Source organism: Piliocolobus tephrosceles, chromosome 19, assembly GCF_002776525.5.
Source record: "Piliocolobus tephrosceles isolate RC106 chromosome 19, ASM277652v3, whole genome shotgun sequence".
Classification (NCBI taxonomy): domain Eukaryota; kingdom Metazoa; phylum Chordata; class Mammalia; order Primates; family Cercopithecidae; genus Piliocolobus; species Piliocolobus tephrosceles.
The window spans coordinates 22,848,672-22,869,987 of NC_045452.1; the positions used below are offsets into that span (position 1 = coordinate 22,848,672).

The window sequence follows — 21,316 nt, forward strand, 5'->3', positions numbered from 1 at the left end:
GGCGGGCCCGGGCGCAGAGCATGTGTTTTGAGCATTAGTGGAATCTGTCGGATTAGTGCTTCCTGCTCACGCCGGTTTCATAGTGAGGGCAGAGGCAAGATGGATGCGAGAGGCACAGGCTTGTCCCCGTGGTCCTGTAGTGTCGGCACAGTGGCTTTATTTCAGACTTTCTCTGCCGGTTTCCAACTTGGCTTATCCAAGTGTCCATCCCCTGCAAGTCCACACTGTTTCCGCTGGAGTCTACAGACCTCTGGTTATTGAGGGAAGCGTTTGTCCAGTGAGGATTCAAAGCCAGACACAAAGCCACCACTGGCTTGAGTGCCATGGGTGGAGTTTATAGGGGAGTGAGTTCTGAGCCCCTGCCTGCTCCCCCAGCCCACCTCCCATGGCGAGGAGCAGCCACTGACCATGCTGACCTGTTTAGTGTCGCCAGTGATTTATGGCCCAGTGGGGCCCAGCTGTTGGCCGCAGACACAGCAGCTGCTCAAGGTTAAGCAGGCCCTGTGTGAGGGATGCAAGTCACAGGATGGCCCCAGTGCAGTTGTTCCCTCCCAGGGTCAAGGGGGTGATCATGTTGCCAGTCTGGGAGCCAATGCAAGCTAAGGAGGGGCTGTCAGTCCCCCTGCAACACACATGCACTTGCCCCCTCCAGCTAAGGCCCAAAGCTCTGCTCTGAGTCTGAATCCGCTTCGTGGCCGTTGATGCCAGGCTGAGCTGAGAGGTTGTTCAGGAGGCCTTGTGCAGCCCTGCTGGAACATGTGGGTTGTCAGAGCTGCTGCCCTGTTGTCCCATGGCATCACCTGATTGTCACCTAAGAAGGAACGTGCCTTGGAGTAAGGGCTGAGAAAGGAAGGGAACAGTCAGCTCTTTATGGAACCCTCACCGTGGACCGAGCCCTGTCCAAATGCTTTCCTTGGGTTTGCACATCTAACCCTTGCAACAATTCAGTGGGGTAGACGTTACTAATATTTCCCTAAACCTCCTGAAAATGGGAGTTCAGAGAGGGTGAGGAAACTGACCAAGGTCACACAGCTAGGCTAGTGCCTGTCTCTGGGGCCAGAAGTTTTTTTTTTTTTTTTTTCTTGAGATGGTGTCTCACTCTGTTGCCCAGGCTGGAGTGCAGTGGCGCAATCTCGGCTCACTGCAACCTACACCTCCCACGCTCAAACAATTCCCTGCCTCAGCCTCCCGAGTAGCTGAGATTAGAGGCACCTGCCACCAAGCCCAGCTAATTTTTGTATTTTTTTTAGTAGACACAGGGTTTCACCATCTTAGCCAGGCTGGTCTTGAACTCCTGACCTCGTGATCCACCTGCCTCAGCCTCCCAAAGTGCTGGGATTACAGGCATGAGCCACCGCACCCAGCCTTTTTTTTTTTTTTTCTTTTTTTTGAGACAGAGTCTTGCTCTGTTGCCCAGGCTGGAGCGCAGTGGCGTGATCTCGACTCACTGCAAGCTCGGCCTCCCAGGTTCACGGCATTCTCCTGCCTCAGCCTCCCAAGTAGCTGGGATTACAGGCGCCCCCCACCACGCCCAGCTAATTTTTTTGTATTTTTAGTAAAGACAGGGTTTCACCGTGTTAGCCAGGATGGTCTTGATCTCCTGACCTCATGATCTGCCCGCCTCGGCCTCCCAAAGTGCTGGGATTATAGGCGTGAGCTGCCATCCCCGGCCGCCATTCACTTTTTGCCAGTGGGCCAGGACAGCTTGGGGTGGGTACTGCTTTCTACCTGTACCCTCCTGTCCACTCACTTGCTTTTGACACACTTGAGTCCTCAGCCTTCCTCAAACACGCTCCTCTGTTGGCCTTGGCTAGTCCACATTTTCGTGGGTTTCTCTTATCCCATTGGCTGCTTCTACTCAGTCTTCTTTCCTGAATTCCCCCTCCTTTCTCACCCTCCAATGTGGAAAGGCCTCAAGACTTGATCCTGCCTACACCCACCTACCTCCCTATGCCTCTCCAGTGAGACCTCACTCAGCCCTACCTGTGGCCAGGTCATTCCCAACTTATTTCTCCTCCATCCTCAGTTGTGAGGGTGACACACCCAACTGTCTGCTCCACTGGACATTTTTTTAGACAACTTTATTGAGATGTAATTCACATACAATTTATCCCCTTAGAGTGCACCATTCAGTGTTTTTTAGTATATACACAAAGCTGTGAAACCAATTACCACAGTCAGTTTTACAGCATTTTCTTTCTTTCTTTCTTTCTTTTTTCTGAGATGGAGTCTCGACTTGCTCTGTCACTCATGCTGGAGTGCAATGGCACGATTTCAGCTCACTGCAACCTCTGCCTCCCAGGTTCAAGTGATTCTCCCGTCCCTGCCTCCCAAGTAGCTGGGGTTACTGGCACCTGCCATCGTGCCTGGATAATTTTTGTAGAGATGGAGTTTCACCATGTTGGCCAGGCTGGTCTCGCACTCTGGACCTCAGGTGATCTGCCTGCTTTAGCCTCCCAAAGTGTTGGGATTACAGGTGTGAGCCACCGCGCCCAGCTGGGGTTTTTTTGTTTGTTTGTTTGGTTGGTTGGTTTTAGATGGAATCTGCTGCCTCAGCCCCCTGAGTAGCTGGTACCACAGGCACTACAACCCGACTAATTTTTGTATTTTTAGTAGAGATGGGTTTTTACCATGTTGGCCTGGCTGGTCTCAAACTCGTGACCTCAAGTGATCTGCCCACCTTGGCCTCCCAAAGTGCTGGGATTACAGGTGTGAACCACCATGCCCAGCCTCTAATTTGATATTATTACACACAGTGCCATCAGGTGAATCTTTTTGTGTTCATGGGAATCCTTTGTTTAGGATAGATTCCTAGAGGTGAAATTGTTAGGTTGTGTTACTTTGTATTTTATTTTATTTTTTTGAGACAGGGTCTCTCTCTGTCACCCAGGCTGGAGCGCAGTGGTGCAGTCATGGCTCACTGAGCCCTCGACTTCCTAGGCTTAAGTGATCCTCCTACTTCAGCCTCTTGCATAGCTGGGACTACAGATTTGCCACCACGCCCGGCTAATTTTTGTATTTTTTTTGTAGAGTCGGGGGTCTCGCCATATTGTTCAGGCTGGTCTTGAACTGGGCTCAAGCAATCTTCCTGCCTCAGCCTCCCAAAAGTGCTGGGATTATAGGTGTGCACCACCGTGCCCAGCATGTTACTTTTTAATTGGAAAAAAAATGTTATTAAAAGATAAGTCTGGCATGGTGGCTCATGCCTGTAATCCCAGTACTTTGGAAGGCCGTGGTGGGCAGATAACCTGAAGTCGGGAGTTCAAGACCAGCCTGACCAACATGGAGAACCCTTGTCTCTACTAAAAATATAAAATTAGCAGGGTGTGGTGGTGCATGCCTGTAATCCCAGCTATATGGGAGGCTGAGGCAGGAGAATCACTTGAACCCAGGAGATGGTGGTTGCGTTGAGCTGAGATGGTGCCATTGCACTACAGCCTGGGTAACAAGAATGAAACTCTGTCTCAAAAAATAAAAATAGGCTGGGCGCGGTGGCTCAAGCCTGTAATCCCAGCACTTTGGGAGGCCGAGACGGGCGGATCACGAGGTCAGGAGATCAAGACCATCCTGGCTAACACGGTGAAACCCCGTCTCTACTAAAAAAAAAAAATATCAATAAAACTAGCTGGGCGAGGTGGCAGGCGCCTGTAGTCCCAGCTACTCGGGAGGCTGAGGCAGGAGAATGGCATAAACCCGGGAGGTGGAGCTTGTAGTGAGCTGAGATCCGGCCACTGCATTCCAGCCTGGGTGACAGAGCGAGACTCCGTCTCAAAAAAAATAAAAATAAAAAAATAAAAAATAAAATAAAATAAAAAATAAAAATCTAGGTTGAGCACAGTGACTCATGTTGTAATTCCAGTGCTTTGGGAGCCCAAGGCTGGTGGATCCCTTGAGCCCAGGAGTTCAAGACCAGCCTGGCAGCAAAGTGAGACCCTATGTCTACAAAAAAATATATACATATATATCCAAGTGTGGTGGTGCACACCTGTGGTCCCAGCTCCTCAGGAGTCTGAGGTGGGAGAATTACCTGAGCCTGGGGAGGTCGAGGCTGCAGTGAGCCATGATCATGCCACTGCACTGCAGGCCAGGCAACACTGTGAGACCCTGTCTCAAAACAAACCAAAACTAAAAATCACACACACACAGACACACACACACTCACACAGTCCTGTTGCTTGTCTTATAATTAACATCCTTTTTCCATTTTATCCTTTTTTTTTTTTTTTTTTTTTTTTTTTTTTGAGACGGAGTCTTGTGCTCTTGCCTAGGCTGGAGTGCAGTGGCTTGATCTCGGCTCACTGCAACCTCTGCCTCCCGGGTTCAAGCGATTCTCCTGCCTCAGGCTCCCTAGTAGCTGGGGTTACAGGTGCCCAGCACCACACCTGGCTAACTTTTTGTATTTTTAGTAGAGACAGGGTTTCACTATGTTGGCGAGGCTGGTCTTGAACTCCTGACCTCATGATCCGCCTGCCTCAGCCTCCCAAAGTGCTGGGATTACAGGCGTGAGCCACAGCGCCTGGCCCATTTTATCCATTCTAATATAACTTTTAGATGGGCACACAGTTACCAAGAATAGGAATAATATTTCCCACCCTCTCTTGCTCTAGATGTAGCCATATGTCTAAGCTCTAGCTGGGGGGTGCTTTATTGAAGCTTCAAGGAATAGAAAATAAAAGACTGCTGGTGTTCCCTTTGCCTGCAGCTTCTTCATCTCTTTCCCCAAACTTCTGCCTGGACTGCAGATACTGCCTCGGACCTTGAGGACAAAGGCTACCCATTAGCAATGGAGGGTGGATCAGGGATTTGGAAGGAGCCTGAGCAGAGAATTGAGTAAAGCATAGCTTTACTGGCCTACATAGATCTGATAGTTCCTATTCTATTCTACCCCATTCCAAAAAATGTTGGTTATGACTCACTTGTCTTCACAACACACTGCAGCAGTCCCTACCCCTTATCCAACATGGATATGTTGTTATTATGATTATTATTTTATGTATTTATTTATTTTTGAGATGGAGTCTCGCACTGTCGCCCAGGCTGGAGTGCAGTGGCACGATCTCAGCTCACTGCAACCTCTGCCTCCCGGGTTCAAGCGATTTTCCTGGCTCAGCTTTCTGAGTAGCATGGATTACAGGCGCCCGCTACCACGCCTGGCTAATTTTTTGTATTTTTAGTAGAGATGGGGTTTCACCACCAACGTGGATATACTCTAAGAGGCCCAATGGATGCCTGAATCCTCAGATAGTACTGAACCCTATATATACTATGTTTTTTCATATACATACATACCTATGATAAAGTTTAATTTATAAATGTATAAATTAGGCACAGCAAGAGATTAACAAAAATAACAATAAAATAGAACAATTATAACAATATACCACTCTTGTGCTTTGGGACCATTATTAAACCAAATAAGGATAACTGTAACACAGGCACTGCAATCCCAAGAGAGTCTGATCACCGAGAAAGCTACTAAGTGACGGCCCGTAGCATCTAGAGCCTGGACACGCTGGACAAAGGGATCATTCTCATCCTGGGCAGGATGGAGTGAGATGGTATGAGATTTCATCATATTACTCAGAACTGCTCGAAATTTAAAACATAAATTGCTTATTTCTGGAATTTTCCATTTAATATTTTCAGAGGGCGATTAACGGCAGGTAACCAGAGAAATCAAAACTGCTGATAAGTGGAGGGGATCTAGTGTAGTATAACACTCCGGCTGGGATTAATAGCAATTTAAGTCCAATTAATAAACTACAACTTTACTTCTCTGGCTGTTTTCCTCCTCCCTTGTGCTGTTACTGTCACAAATTACATTTTTTTCTTAGATAACATGTCCTTGAAACAAATTACATTTTTATACACTGTGTGCTCATCAACAGATTTGTAATTCTTGCTTTATGCAGTTGTTTTTTAAATCACACAGGAGAAAAAAGAGAAACAAAACGTATTTATACTTGTCTTTTGTATTTACCTATAGAAAAGTAATGTACTCTGCTGGTAATCCCCAATTACAATTGCCCAAGAGTTCTATAATGCAGAGATTTTCAGGGCTGAAAAAAAAAAGCCATCTGCTTTGGTATTTCAGATCTAAGTACTTATAAGGAGTGGCTTGGGAGCAGTAGCCTTAGCAAGAGATAAGACTTAACTTCCCCCAGGGGCTATGAGCTGAAAGGCAAAACTGGGAGTGAAGATGTTGGCTTCCCAATCCTGTTTCAGAAGGATTGAAGGTGGCTACCACCTTCAAGCTCAGCACAGAGGCTCCTTTGTAGAAGACCAAAGAACAGTATTGAGGCTTAAAAGGTGTGTTTAGGCCGGGTGTGGTGGCTCACGCCTGTAATTCCAGCACTTTGGGAGGCTGAGGCAGGTGGCTCAACTGAGGTCAGGAGTTTAAGACCAGCCTGGCCAACATGGTGAAACCATGTCTCTACTAAAAATACAAAAATTAGCCGCTGTGGTGTCAGGTGCCTGTAATCTGAGCTACTTGGGAGGCTGAGGAATGAGAATTGCTTGAACCTGAGAGGCAAAGGTTGCAGTGAGCCGAGATCGTGCCACTGCACTCCAGCCTGGGGGATAGAAGCAAGACTCTGTCTCCAAAAAAAAAAACCCCAAAAACAAGAAAAGGTGTGTCTAGATGAGATCTTTGGCTGTAGTCATTAGCACAATTAAGCCAATAGTCAGAAACCTGCTAAATGTTTGAAGGAATTATATTACCAAAGAAACCACTAGCTGGCCCACAAAAATTGTAGCTACTCAACCCCTGAAGCTATTCCCAGGCTCCAAAACCTGCACTAGCAGGATGCAGGCTCTGAAAACTGGGCAGCTTACAACAGGCCATATCTCTCCATTGCCTACCTCTCCCAAGTCCACGGGATATAATGCCAAAGGAAGAACCTCTCAGAAGGCAGAGCTAGGGGCTATCAGACAGTTGCACCCAAGAACGAATTCTACTGCTATACAAGAGAATCTAACCTGTTCCTGACCAGATACCCTTACGACTGCAAGGGACCAGCATCTGCAGCTTGTTTCATATCCACTCACTTTCAGAGTGCTCTTTTTTTTTTTCTTTCCTGAGACGGGGTCTAGCTCTTGTTGCCTCGGCAAGAGTGCGGTAGTGCAATCAGGGCTCACTGCAGCCTCAACCTCCTGAGCTCAAGGGATCCTCCCACCTCCACCTCCAAGGAACTGGGATTACGGGTATTCATGTGCCACCATGCCAGGCTAATTTTTTAATTTTAACTCCTTTTTTTTTTTTAGAGATGGGGTCTTGCTATGTTGCCCAGGCTGGTCTCAAACTCGTGGGCTCTAAACAATTCTCCTGCCCCAGCCTCACAAAGTGCAGGGGGGGTTACAGGCACAAGCCACCACACCCAGCTCAGTGGTCATTTTTATTGTGATTATTTTTTTCCTGTTCCATAATTGTATATTGAAAGATAGTTTGTCTTTCAGTTTATAGGTGGTAGCTATATCCAGACCTAATGAATAGTTATGGACTGTGAGCTGAACACACTGGGAGTAAAGATGCTACCTTTCCAACCCTGTTTTCTCTATTCAGGAGCAGGTGAGTGCTTTACATGTGAAAAGATATCTATCTTTCCACATATATATAAAAAAAATATAATCTCTGTATATTGATATAGATGTGTAAATATATATACAGATGATATAATTTATCATTCAACCTATGACACTTTAAAACATCTCTATTGTTATTTTTATCTATTTATTTATTTTGAGACAGGATCTGGCTCTGTCACCCATTCTGAAGTGCAGTGGCAAGATCTAGGCTCACTGCAACCTCCACCTCCCTGGCTCAAGCGATCCTTCCACTTCCACCTCCCCAGTAGCTGGGAACACAGGCATGCACCACCAAGCCCAGCTAATTTTTTGTTGTTGTTTCTTTTTTGTTTTTGTGTGTTTTTTGTTTGTTTGTTTGTTTGTTTGTTTTTGAGATGGAATCTTGTTCTGTTGCCCAAGCTGGGGTACACTGGTACAATCTCAGCTCACTGCAACCTCTGCCTCCCAGGTTCAAGCAATTCTCCTCCCTCAGCCTCCCAAGTAGCTGGGATTACAGGCGCCCACCACCATGCCTGGCTAATTTTTGTATTTTTAGTAGAAATGGGGTTTTACCACGTTGGCCAGGCTGGTCTCAAGCTCCTTACCTCAGGTGATCTGCCTGCCTCGGCCTCCCAAAGTGCTGGGATTACAGGCGTAAGCCACCACACCCAGCAATTTTTTTTTTTTTTTTTTTTGAGACAGGGTCTCACTCTGTTGCCCAGGCTGGAGTGCAGTGGTACAGTCATAGTTCACTACAGCTTTAAACTCGTGGACCAAAGCAATCCCCACACCTCAGAGTCCCAAGTAGCTGAGACTACAGGTGCAAGTCACCGTGCCCAGCTAATTTTTGTAGTTTTTGTAGAGACAGGGTTTCGCCATGTTGCCCAGGCTAGCCTTGAACTCCTGAGCTCAAGTGATCCTCCCGCTTTCTGCCTCCCAAAGTGCTGAGATTACAGGTGTGAGCCACCACACCCAGCCTACATCTACTCTCAGTTCTTTCGGATATATACTGTGGAATTGCTGGATTATAGGGTAATTCTGTGTTTAACTTTTTGAAGAACCACCAAACCGTTTTCCTTTCTTTTCTTTTCTTTCTTTCTTTTTTTTTTTTTTTTGAGACAGAGTCTTGCCCTGTGGCCCAGGCTGGAGTGCAGTGGCCGGATCTCAGCTCACTGCAAGCTCTGCCTCCCGGGTTCATGCCATTCTCCTGCCTCAGCCTCCCGAGTAGCTGGGACTACAGGCGCCCGCCACCTCGCCCGGCTAGTTTTTTTGTATTTTTTAGTAGAGACGGGGTTTCACCATATTAGCCAGGATGGTCTCGATCTCCTGACCTCGTGATCCACCTGTCTCGGCCTCCCAAAGTGCTGGGATTACAGGCTTGAACCACCGCACCCGGCCTCTTTCTTTCTTTCTTTTCTTTCTTTTTTTTTCTCTTTTTTTGAGATGGAATCTCGCTCTGTCTCCCAGGCTGGAGTACAGTGGCACAGTCTTGGCTCACTGCAACCTCTGCCTCTCAGGTTCAAGCAATTGTCCTGCCTCAGCCTCCCAAGTAGCTGGGATTACAGGTGCATGCCACCACGCCCAGCTAATTTTTGTATTTTTAGTAGAGACAGGGTTTCACCATGTTGGCCAGGCAGGTCTCAAACTCCTGACCTCAGGTGATTTGCCTGCCTCTGCCTCCCAAAATGCTGAGATTATAGGCATGAGCCACCCCGCCCGGCCCTGCAGAATTTTTTTATCCAGCTTAGACCCCACCCTGAGGCTGACACACAGGTATCCAGCTGCCTGCTGCCACTAGTGCGTGGTCCTTTCCCAGGCCCATCTGTCTTGATGGCTTCATCATCTGTAATTTGCTAGGACTGCTAGAACGTAATACCACAGATAAGTGGCTTAAACAACACAACTCTATTTTCTCACAGTTCTGAAGGTTAGAAGGCCAAGATCAAGGTCTTGGTTTCTCCTGGTGCCTCTCTCCTTGGCTTCAGATGGCTACCTTCCCACTGTGTGCTCGTGTGGCCTTTCTTCTGTATGTGCACATCCCTGGCGTCCCTTCCTCTTCTTGTTAGGATACCAGTTATAGGCTGAGCTCAGTGGCTCACACCTGTCATCCCAGGTCTTTGGGAAGCCAAGGCAGGAGGATCACTTGAGCCCAGGAGTTGAAGACCAGCCTGAACAACATAGTGAGACCCCATGTCTATTTCTGTTTTATTTTTTTTTTAATTAAAAAAAAGAACACTAGTTATAACACTAGTCATAACAGATTAGGATCCCCTCTAATGATCTCATTTTAATTTAATCAGTTCTTGAAGGCCCTGTTTCTCCAAATATCATTACATTCTGAGGTACTAGGGGTTTGGACTTCAACATATGAATCTGCAGGGGAGCATGATTCAGTCCCATACATCGTCTTTCCCAGAAACTTTTGCCTTCGTTTATTCACTGAGTCATTCAATATACATTTACTAATGTAAAATACAAAAAAAAAAAAAAAAAAAAAAAAAATTAGCCGGGCGTGGTGGCGGGCGCCTGTAGTCCCAGCTACTCAGGTGGCTGAGGCAGGAGAGTGGGGTGAACCTGGGAGGCAGAGCTTGTAGTGAGCCGAGATCGCGCCACTGTGCTCCAGCCTGGGCGACAGAGCAAGACTCCATCTCAAAAAAAAAAAAGAAGAAGAATTGGCCATATGACATTATGACATGTTTTGAACAAAGGGATATGAGTGGACACGAATTTGTCACTTTCTTTTTTTTTTTTTTTTGAGACAGAGTCTCTGTCACCCAGGTTGGAGTGTAGTGGCGCAATCTCGGCTCACTGCAAACAAGCTCTGCCTCCCGGGTTCACACCGTTCTCCTGCCTCAGCCTCCCGAGTAGCGGGGACTACAGGCGCCCACCACCATGCCCAGTTAATTTTTTGTATTTTTAGTAGAGACGGGGTTTCACCGTGTTAGCCAAGATGGTTTCTATCTCCTGACTTCGTGATCCGCCCACCTCGGCCTCCCAAAGTGCTGGGATTACAGGCGTGAGCCACCATGCCCGGTCTTGTCCTTTCTTTTTGTTTGTTTTTTAGACAGAGTCTCACTCTGTCACGCAGGCTGGAGTGCAGTGGCTCGATCTTGGCTCACTGCAAACCTCTACCTCCTGGGTTCAAGCAATTCTTGTGCCTCAGCCTCTGGAGTAGCTGGATTACAGGTGTGCACCGCCATGCCTAGCTAATCTTTGTATTTTAGTAGAAATGGAGTTTCTCCATGTTGGCCAGGCTGGTCTTGAACTCCTGACCTCAGATGATCCATCTGCCTCTGCCTCCCAAAGTGCTGGATTACAGGCGTGAGCCACCATGCCCGGCCTTTTTTTTTTTTAAAGAAGCGGTGTCACCGTGTTGCCCAGGCTGGTCTGGATCTCCTGTGCTCAAGTGATCCTCCCACCTCGGTCTCCCAAAGTGCTGGGATTACAGATGTGAACCACTGTGCCCGGCCTGAACTTTGTCACATTTGAGCAGAGCTTGAAATGCAATTGTGTAGCTTGGCTGGGGTACTTTTGGTTAGTCCTCTTCTGTGAAAGCAACGTGCCCCAGATAGTGGCTATTGTTCAGCATGGCTTCCAGAATAAGAAGATGTGTGCTGATAGGGCACAGTGTCTCACCCTGTAATGAGACACCTTCACTTAATGGCAGGCACCTTCATCCACACCACTCTGTCCAGCTGAGGCTCTCTCCTTTACTTGTCTGTCACTACTTGTCCTTCAAGATTTACCCAGGCCAGCAGGCACAGTGGTTCACGCCTATAATCTCAGCACTTTGGGAGGCTGAGGCAGGCCTCAGGATCACCTGAGGTCAGGAGTTCGAGACCAGCCTGGTCAACATGGTGAAACCCTGTCTCTACTAAAAAAAATACAAAAAAAAAAAAAAATTGGCTGGGCACGGTGGCTCATGCCTATAATCCCAGTACTTTGGGAGGCCGAGGCAAGTGGGTCACCTGAGTTCAGAAGTTCAATACCAGCCTGGCCAATATGGCAAAACCCCCTCTCTACTAAAAATACAAAAAAAAAAAAATTAGCCGGGCACGGTGGCACATGCCTGTAATCCCACCTACTCAGGAGGTTGAGGCAGAAGAATCACTTGAACCCGGGAGGCGGAGATTGCTGTGAGCCGGATTGCGCCACTGCACTCCAGCCCGCATGACGGAGAGCGACTCGGTCTCAAAAATAAATAAATAAATAAAAACTAGACAGGCATGGTGGTGCATGCCTGTAATCCCAACTACTTGGGAAGCTGAGGCAGGAGAATCGCTTGAACCTGGGAGGTGGAGGTTGCAGTGAGCAGAAATTGTGCCACTGCACCCTAGCCTGGGCTACAGAGCCAGACTCCATCTCAAAAAAAAATTTTTTTTTAATAAGATTTACCTCCAGCCACATCTTGTATTAAGGAACCTTCTCCCCCAGTTGGATTAGATCTCCTCTCCCTGCCCTATGCTCCCACAGCTCCCGGTCCCCTGCTACCCTTCTCTTAGCATAAAGATCACTAATGTCACCATTCCTGGCCCTGAAGTTCCATGAGGACACAGACAGGGTTGGGTTTGTCTCTGTGTTCCCTGGACTTGGTGGTCTCTCATTGCAGCCCTGCCTCCTGGGCTCAAGAGATCCTCCCACCTCAGTCTCTCAAGTAGCTGGGACCACAGGTGCACACCAGCACGACCAGCTAATTTTTGTATTTTTGGTATAGATGGGGTTTCATGGTGTTGCCCAGGCTGGTCTCAAACACCTGAGCTCAAGCAGTCCACCCACCTTGGCCTCCCAAAGTGCTGGCATTACAGGGACGAGCCACCACGCCCGGCCTCAATGAAGTTTCTTAACCTTCACCTTTTTTTTTTTTTTTTTTTTTTTTGCGACGGAGTCTTGCTCTGTAGCCCAGGCTGGAGTGCAGTGGCCGGATCTCAGCTCACTGCAAGCTCCGCCTCCCGGGTTTATACCATTCTCCTGCCTCAGCCTCCCGAGTTGCTGGGACTACAGGCGCCCGCCACCTCGCCCGGCTAGTTTTTTGTATTTTTAGTAGAGACGGGGTTTCACCGTGTTAGCCGGGATGGTCTCGAACTCCTGACCTTGTGATCCGCCCGTCTCGGCCTCCCAAAGTGCTGGGATTACAGGCTTGAGCCACCGCGCCCGGCACCTTCACCTTTTAATCTATAAATTCTCATTATGGCAGTACCTACTTCCCTGGTTGCTGAGAAGACTGAGTGACGGAATCACACCAAGTGCTGGACAGGTGCTGCCCACACAGGAAATTCTTTTTTTTTTTTCCTTTTTTTCTTTTGAGACAGAGTCTCTCTCTGTTACCTAGGCTGGAGTGCCATGGTGTGATCTCGGTTCACTGCAACCTCCGCCTCCCAGGTTCAAGTGATTCTTGAACCTCAGCCTCCCGAGTAGCTGGGATTATAGGTACACTATGCCTGGCTAATTTTTTTGGTATTTTTAGTATTGATGGGGTTTCACCATGTTAGACAGGCTGATCTTGAACTCTTGACCTCAAGAGGTCTACCTGCTTTAGCCTCCTTAATCCAGCCTCCTGTCTTCTCTTGTCCGATGACTACAGAAGCTTCCTAACCCATCTTCTTTTCTTTTCTTCTTTTTTTCTTTTTTTTTTTTTGAGACAGAGTCTCGCTCTGTCGCCCAGGCTAGAGTACAGTGGTGCCATCTCGGCTCACTGCCAGCTCTGCCTCCCAGGTTCATGCCATTCTCCTGCCTCAACCTCCCGAGTAGCTGAGACTACAGGCGCCTGCCACCTCGCCCGGCTAGCTTTTTTTTGTATTTTTTAGAGACGGGGTTTCACTGTGTTAGCCAGGATGGTCTCGATCTCCCGACCTCGTGATCCGCCCGTCTCGGCCTCCCAAAGTGCTGGGATTACAGGCTTGAGCCTCTGTGCCCAGCTCTTTTTTTTTTTTTTTTTTTTTTTTGAGATGGAGTCTTGCTCTGTCGCCCAGACTGGGGTACAGTGGCTCAATCTTGGCTCACTGCAGCCTCCACTTCTGGGGTTCAGGTGATTCTCCTGCCTCAGCCTCCCGAGTAGCTGAGATTACAGGCATACGCCACCACGCCTGGCTAATTTTTTTTTTTTTTTTAGTAGAGATGGGGTTTCGCCTTGTTGGCCAGACTGGTCTCGAACTCCTGACCTCAGGTGATCCGCCCACCTTGGCCTCCCAAAGTGCTGGGATTATAGGCATGAGCCACCACACCTGGCCTAACCCATCTTCTTGACTCCACTCTTACCCCTTTCAATCCTTTCTCCACATTTCTAGCATGGCTTTTTCTGAAAACCAATTTGACTCACGTCAGCTTCCGGTTGAGCTGAACTTCTTTCAGTTCCTCAAACTGACAGAGCTTTGCCCTCCTCCACAAATGTTGTTTTCTCTGCTGAGGCCTCCTGTCCCTTAAGCCACCTCTATGGACTGGCTGCCTCTTCCTTCTGCCCCCCATGTACATTTCAGGCTGCCTGCCCACCTCCAAGACTGCTGGGTGTCCCTGCTGTGTGTCCCTCTCCTCTGAAGTGCCTTGGTGTTGGTGTGCCCCGTCACAGCGCTCATCACACATCCCTGCAGCGCTGGGTTCGGGGAGTGTCTCCCGGCACCAGACTGGCAGCTCCCTAAGGCAAGGTTTCTGTTTTGTTAACCACTGTACCTCTAGAATTTAGTACAGGCCTGACATGTTGAAATCACTCGACTTACTATTTTTTATTTTATTTTATTTTATTTTGAGACGGAGTCTCACGCTGTCGCCCAGAGGCAGGGTTTCCTCATGTTGGCCAGGCTGGTCTCGAACTCCTAATCTTAGGTGATCCACCCACCTTGGTCTCCCAAAGTGCTGGGATTACAGGTGTGCGCCATTGTGCCTGGCCATTTGACTTACTTTTCATAGGGAATATATGCATATCATAGAAAATCTGAAAGGTGCAAAGTGATGTACAGTAAAAACAAAAGATCTCTTTTCACCCTGATTCCCCAATCACCCACTGACTATACCTCTATACATTTTTTTGGTGTTTTTTTTTTTTTTTTTTTTGAGACGGCTTTTCTCTCTTGTTGCCCAGGCTGGAGTGCAGTGGAGCGATCTTGGCTCTCTGCAAGCTCCACCTCGCGGGTTCAAGTGATTTTTCTGCCTCAGCCTCCGAAGTAGCTGGGATTACAGGCGCCTGCCACCACGCCCAACTAATTTTTTTTGTATTTTTAGTAGAGATGGGTTTCATCATGTTGGCCAGGTTGGTCTTGAACTCCTGACCTCAGGTGATCTGCCCACCTTGGCCTCCCAAAGTCCTGGGATTACAGGTGTGAGCCACCGTGCCTGGCCTTCTCCAAGGTATTCTATGTTAAAACAAGCATATATGCATATACACTCTGGAGATCAGAGTATATTTTACACATATTCTACACCTTATTACTTTCTTACTTAATAGTGTATCTTGGAAAATATGCCTTTTCAGTGTATATAAAATGGATTTTTAAAACTCAGTATACTGTACCTTTGTAAAGATGTATCATAAATTGTTTAATCAACCCTCATCACTGGGCATTTAAGTTCTTTATTTAAGTTCAAATAAATAATAAATTAAATTAAGTTCTTTTTTTTTTGTTTGAAGTGGGGTGTCACTCTGTCACCCAGACTGGAGTGCAGTGGTGCAGTCACAGCTCACTGTAGCTTCAACCTACTGGGTTAAAGCAATCCTCCCTCCTCATCCTCCTGAGAAGCTGGGACTACAGATGTATGCCATCACGCCTGGCTAATTTTTTTTTTTTTTTTTTTGGTAGAGACAAGGTTTCGTCATGTTGTCCAGGCTGGGTTTTTTAGTATTTTGTGTTTGTTTGTTTGCTTGTTTGTTTTTTGAGACAGGGTCTTATTCTGTCGCCCAGGCTGGAATGCAATGTCATGATGAGGACTCACGCAGCCTCAATCTCCTGGGCTCAATTGATCTTCCTGCCTCAGCCTCCGAGTAGCTGGGACTACGGGCACATGCCACAATGTCTGGCTAATTTCTGTATTTTTTTTTTTTTTGTAGAGATGAGGTTTCATCATGTTGCCTAGGCTGGTCTCCAACTCATGAGCCCAAGGTATCCACCCACCTTGGACTCCCAAAGTGTTGGGATCACAGGTCTGAGCCACCTCGCCTGGTCAAGTTCTTTTCAATATTTTGCTATTATAAGCAATGTTACCCTGAATATCCTTGAACCTGTCATTTCACACATAAGTGAGTATATCCATAGGACAAATTCTGAAAAGTGAAATAGTTGAGGGAAACTGGACACACACTTTTTTTTTTTTGTTTTGAGACCGTCTCACTCTGTTGGCTCTGTTGCCCAGGCTGGAGGGCAGTGGCACAATCTTGGCTCACTGCAACCTCCATCTCCCAGGTTCAAGTGGTTCTCATGCCTCAGTCTCACAAGTAGCTGGGATTACAGGCAAGTGCCACTATGCCTGGCTAATTTTTTTTTTTTTTTTTTTTTTTTTTTTTTTTGAGTTTTGCTTTTGTTGCCCAGGCTGGAGTGCAATGGTGCGATCTTGGCTCACCGCAACCTCCGCCTCCCGGGTTCAAGCAATTCTCCTTCCTCAGCCTCCTTAGTAGCTGGGACTATAGGTGCTCACCACTATACCCGGCTAATGTTTATATTTTTAGTAGAGACGGGGTTTCTCCATGTTGGTCAGGTTGGTCTCAAACTCCCAACCTCAGGTGATCCACCCGCCTCAGCCTCCCAAAGTGCTGGGATTACAGACGTGAGCCACTGCACTCGGCCTAATTTTTGTATTTTTAATAGAGATAGGGTTTCACCATGTTGGCCAAGCTGGTCTTGAACTCCTGGCCTCAAGTGATCCACCTGCCTCAGCCTCCCAAAGTGCTGAGATTATAGGCCCGGCCCACATACTTTTTTTTTTTTTTTTTGAGAAAGAGTCTTGTTCTGTCACCCAGGCTAGAGTGCAGTGGCGCAATCTCGACTCAGTGCAACTTCTGCCTCCTGGGTTCAAGCGATTCTTCTGTCTTAGCCTCCTGAGTACCTGGGACTACAGGCGCATGCCACCATGCCCGGCTAATTTTTGTATTTTTAGTGGAGATGGGGTTTCACCATATTGGCCAGGTTGGTCTTGAACTCCTGACCTTGTGATCCGCCTGCCTTGGCCTCCCAAAGTGCTGGGATTACAGGCCCAGCCTCACACAATTTTAATATTGTGTTAGATACGCCAGACTGCTTTCCACTGAAGTTCACCAATTTACACTGTGATCCATACATTCTTCACATGACTGTCAACATGGTATTATTAAACCCTTTGGTTTTTGGCCTCATAGTGCCAGAAAGAATATCATTGTGGTTTTGTCATGTCTCTTTTTATAGTTGAAGTTGAACATCTTATCATATACTTAAGATCCATTTGCAAACTTAAAGGGCAAATAACAAAGTGGGAGATTACAAATCACATCAACGAGACAAAGACAAACAAGAAATTGAACAAAAACTTGAACTGGAATGTCACAAAAGAAGAAATCCAAATGGGCAATAAAGGAACTACCAATTAAAAATTAGAATCAGCCAGGCATGGTGGCTCACGCCTGTAATCCCAGCACTTTGGGAGTCCGAGGTGGGCAGATCATCTGAGGTTGGGAGTTCAAGACCAGCCTGGCCAAAGTGGCAAAATCCTGTCTCTAGTAAAAATACAAAAATTAGCCAGTATTGTGGCATACGCCTGTAATCCCAGCTACTTGGGAGGCTGAGGCACCAGAATCACTCGAACCCAGGAGGCAGATGTTGCAATGAGCTGATATCGTGCCATTGCACTCCAGTCTGGGCAAGACAGTGAGATATGTCTCAAAAAAAAAAAAAAAAAAAACCTCAAATCACAATAAAACACCATTGCATGCTCATCTGAGTGGTTAAAATTAAGAAGTCTGTGAAAACCAAATATTGCCGGTGAAGTGGAAGAGTGGGAACTCTCACACACTAGGGCAGAAGTAGAAATTGGTAAACTGTACAGACAAATGGTTTAGCATTATCTAGAAAAACTGAAGATATACATACCCTTTATCCCAGCAATTCCACTCCTAGTATACATACTCCTTGACGAAGCCTTCCCTATGCGTTCCAGGAGTCTTATAAATTATTGTTCAGAGCAGAAGTGTTTCTAATAGAACAAAAATGGAAAATCTAGCTGGGCTTGGTGGCATGCACCTGTGGTCCCAGCTCCTCAGGAAGCTGAGGTGGGAGGACCGCTTGAGCCCAGGAGTTCGAGGCTATAGTGAGCTATGATCTCACCACTGCATTCCAGCCTGAGCAACAAACACAGTGAGACCCTGTCTCTAAAAATAAGAAAGTGGGGGGGGGGAATCAAATGTTTGTTCATAGTAAAGTGGAAAACTAAATTGTGGTTTATTAATACAGTGGAAATCACACAGCAATAAAATGAACAAATCACAGCTTTACACATCGATGTGGCTGGATTGCCAAAAGGAAAGGGAATAACAGTGATGGAGTCAGTGTAGTGGTGACATCTTCAGAGAAGCAAAGGCTATATGGGAAGGTCACACAGTTGGGAACTGGTCTGCTAAGACTGGCTATATTTTATTTCATGGCCTGGATAATGATTACACAAATGTTGGCTTTATCTTTAAATTGTACTTATTATATTTCACATATGCCTTGTGTGTATGATTGCCAGGTTTGAATGTATATATATGTTCTTCCAAAAATCATGTTGAAATCTAGTCACCAAGGTGATGATATTAGGAGGTGGGACTCTGGGAGGTGGTCAGGTTGATTAGGTCATGAGGGCAGAGCCTCTGCCTTTTTTTTTTGGTTTGAAGTGTGCAGTTTTATTCAACTTGGTCTCAAGTCAGTGTACAGGTAAGCCCTGGCTGCCTCCACCCACTCCCAGGGAGACCAAAAGCCTTCATATATCTCAAGTTAGGGGACAAAAAAGGCAGGGCATGAAGGCTGATCATTCAAAATAAAACAAAATAAAAAATATTAAGGCAAAGATTAAAAAATTTTTGCATTACGTAATTTACATGAAAGCAATGCTATCACCTCCCCTGTGTGGACTCGGGAAAGGACTGGGCCATTCTCCTTAGAGAGAAGTGGGGTGGCTTTTAGGAGGGCAAGGGGCTTCCTGTAACAATGCATCTCACGATATTTGGAATGACTATTAAAAAAAAGAACAATGTACAATCAAAGTCCTTAGCCACATGGTAGAGCTTTGGGGGATGCTTGCACCAAACGACTGCTGTCACCTTCAGCGTTCCAGTTTTTAAATCCTGAGTCAAGCCCAGAAAAAAGCCCAAAACAAAACAACAACAAAAATAAAACCATGCCAATCTTATTTTGTTTTCTGCGTGTTAGGTTTTGTCAAGAAAGGGTGTAATGCGACTAAGTCACAGTCCACCTAGAAGCATTCGTGGTGGACGATGGAGGGTCCGGACTCGTCATACTCCTGCTTGCTGAGCCACATCTGCTGGAAGGTAGACAGCGAGGCCAGGATGGAGGCGCTGAGCCACACGGAGTACCTGCACTCGGGAGGAGCAATGATCTTGATCTTCGTTTGTGCTGGGCGCTAGGGCGATGATCTTCTTCTGTATCCTGTTGGTGATGCCAGGGTACATGGTGGTGCCACCAGACAGCACTGTGTTGGTGTACAGATCTTTGCAGATGTCCACGTCACACTTCTTGATGGAGTTGAAGGTAGTTTCGTGGATGCCACAGGATTCTATGCCCAGGAAGGAAGACTGGAAGAGCGCCTCGGGGCAGTGGAACCGCTTGTTGCCAATGGTGATGACCTGGCCATCGGGCAGCTCGTAGCTCTTCTCCAGGGAGGAACTGGAGGCCGCCATGGCCATCTCCTGCTTGAAATCCAGGGCAACGTAGCACAGCTTCTTCTTGATGTCACACATGATTTCCCGCTGAGCCATAGTGTGAAGCTGTAGCTGTGCTCAGTGAGGATCTTCATGAGGTAGTTAGTCAGGTCCCGGCCAGCCAGGTCCAGAGGCAGGATGGTGTGTGGGAGGGCATACCCCTTGTACATGGGCACAGTGTGGGTGACCCTGCCAGAGTCCATCACAATGCCAGTGGTACTGACAGAGGCGTGCAGGGACAGCACAGCCTGGATGGCCACGTACATGGCTGGGGTGCTGAAAGTCTCAAACATGATCTGGGTCATCTTCTCACGGTTGGCTTTGAGGTTCAGAGGGGCCTCGGTCAGCAGCACAGGGTGCTCCTTGGGAGCCATACGCAGCTTGTTGTAGAAGGTGTGATGCCAGATCTTCTCCATGTCATCCGAGTTGGTGACGATGCCGTGCTCGATGGGGTACTTCAGGGTGAGGATGCCTCTCTTGCTCTGGGCCTCGTTGCCCACATAGGAGTCCTTCTGACCCATGCCCACCGTCATGCCCTGGTGCCTGGTGCACTCCACGATGGAGGTGAAGACGGCCCAGGGGACATCCTCGCCTGTGAAGCCAGCCTTGCACATGCCAGAGCCGTTGTCAACAACAAGCTCAGCGATATCATCATCCATGGTGAGCTGGCTGCGGGTGTGGACAAGCAGCGGAGTGGTGAGGGAGAGGCTTTGTGCTTGCGGAGCGGATGCAGTCTCCTTTTTTTTTTTGTTTTTGAGACAGAGTTTTACTCTGTTGCCCACACTGGAGTGCAGGGGCACAAACATGGCTCCCTGCAGCCTCAACCTCCTGGGTTTAAGTGATCCTCGAGCTCCCTGGGACTACACATACACGCCACAATGCCTAGTCAGCTATGGTGGTTCACGCCTGTAATCCCAGCACTTTCAGAGGCTGAGGCAGGTGGATTTCTTTTAGCTCAGGAGTTCAAGACAAGCCTGGCCAACACGGCAAATCCCAGCACTTTGGGAGGCTGAGGCAGGCAGATAGCTTTGAGCTCAGGAGTTAAGACAAGCCTAGCCAACATGGCAAAACCTCATTTCTACAAAAAATACAAAAATTAGTTAGGTGTTTGTGGCTCGAGCCTGTAGACACAGTTACATGGGAGGCTGAGGTTGAAGAATTGCTTGAACCCGGGAGGCAGAGGTTGTAGTGAGCTATAACCATACCACTGCACTCAAGCCTGGGTGACAGAGTGAGACCCTGTCTCAAAAAAAAGAAAAAAAAAAAGAGGTGGGGTGGTTGGGGAGTTCTACTTTGTTGCCCAGGCTGGTCTCAAACTCCTGGGCTCAAGCGTCCCAAAGGGCTGGGATTACAGGCGTAAGCCATTGTGTTCGGGCCTTGTCTCACAATTTCTGTGGGTCGGCAGTCCAGGCATAACTTAGCCAGGTCCTCTGCCCAGGGTCTTCCAGGGCTGCAATCAATGTATGGACTGGGCTACATTGTCATCTGGAGGCTCCAATAGGGAAGAATCTGCTTGCAAGCTCGTGCAGATTGTTGGCAGAATTCATTTCCTTGTGGCTATGTGGCTGAGGGCCCTGGCTTTTTATTGTTGGCAGGAGGCCTCTGGCAGATTCTAGAGGCCACCCAGAGTCCCTTGCCAAGTGGGCTTCCATAACATGTGGGTTATTTCATCAAGCCAGCAAGGAAATCTACTGATTCAATCTGCTAACATAGAGTCTTATATAACATGATACCATCTGAAAGTGACAGCGCACCACCTTTGCCATATTCATTAGAAGTGGGTCATAGGTTCTGCCCACAAGCAAAGTGAGGGGATCACACAAGGATGTGGACACTAGGAGGTGGGAATTATTAGCACTCTCCTGAGGGTTAGTCAGCTACAAC

General features: G+C 47.5%; 1 pseudogene across 1 annotated transcript; it reads right to left on the reverse strand.

The window, feature by feature from the left end:
* Positions 1-18,067: 18,067 nt before the first annotated feature.
* Positions 18,068-20,378, reverse strand: LOC111549150 (annotated as a pseudogene). The gene has a single exon (XR_002733622.2). The product of XR_002733622.2 is annotated as an actin, cytoplasmic 1-like (transcript).
* Positions 20,379-21,316: the final 938 nt, after the last annotated feature.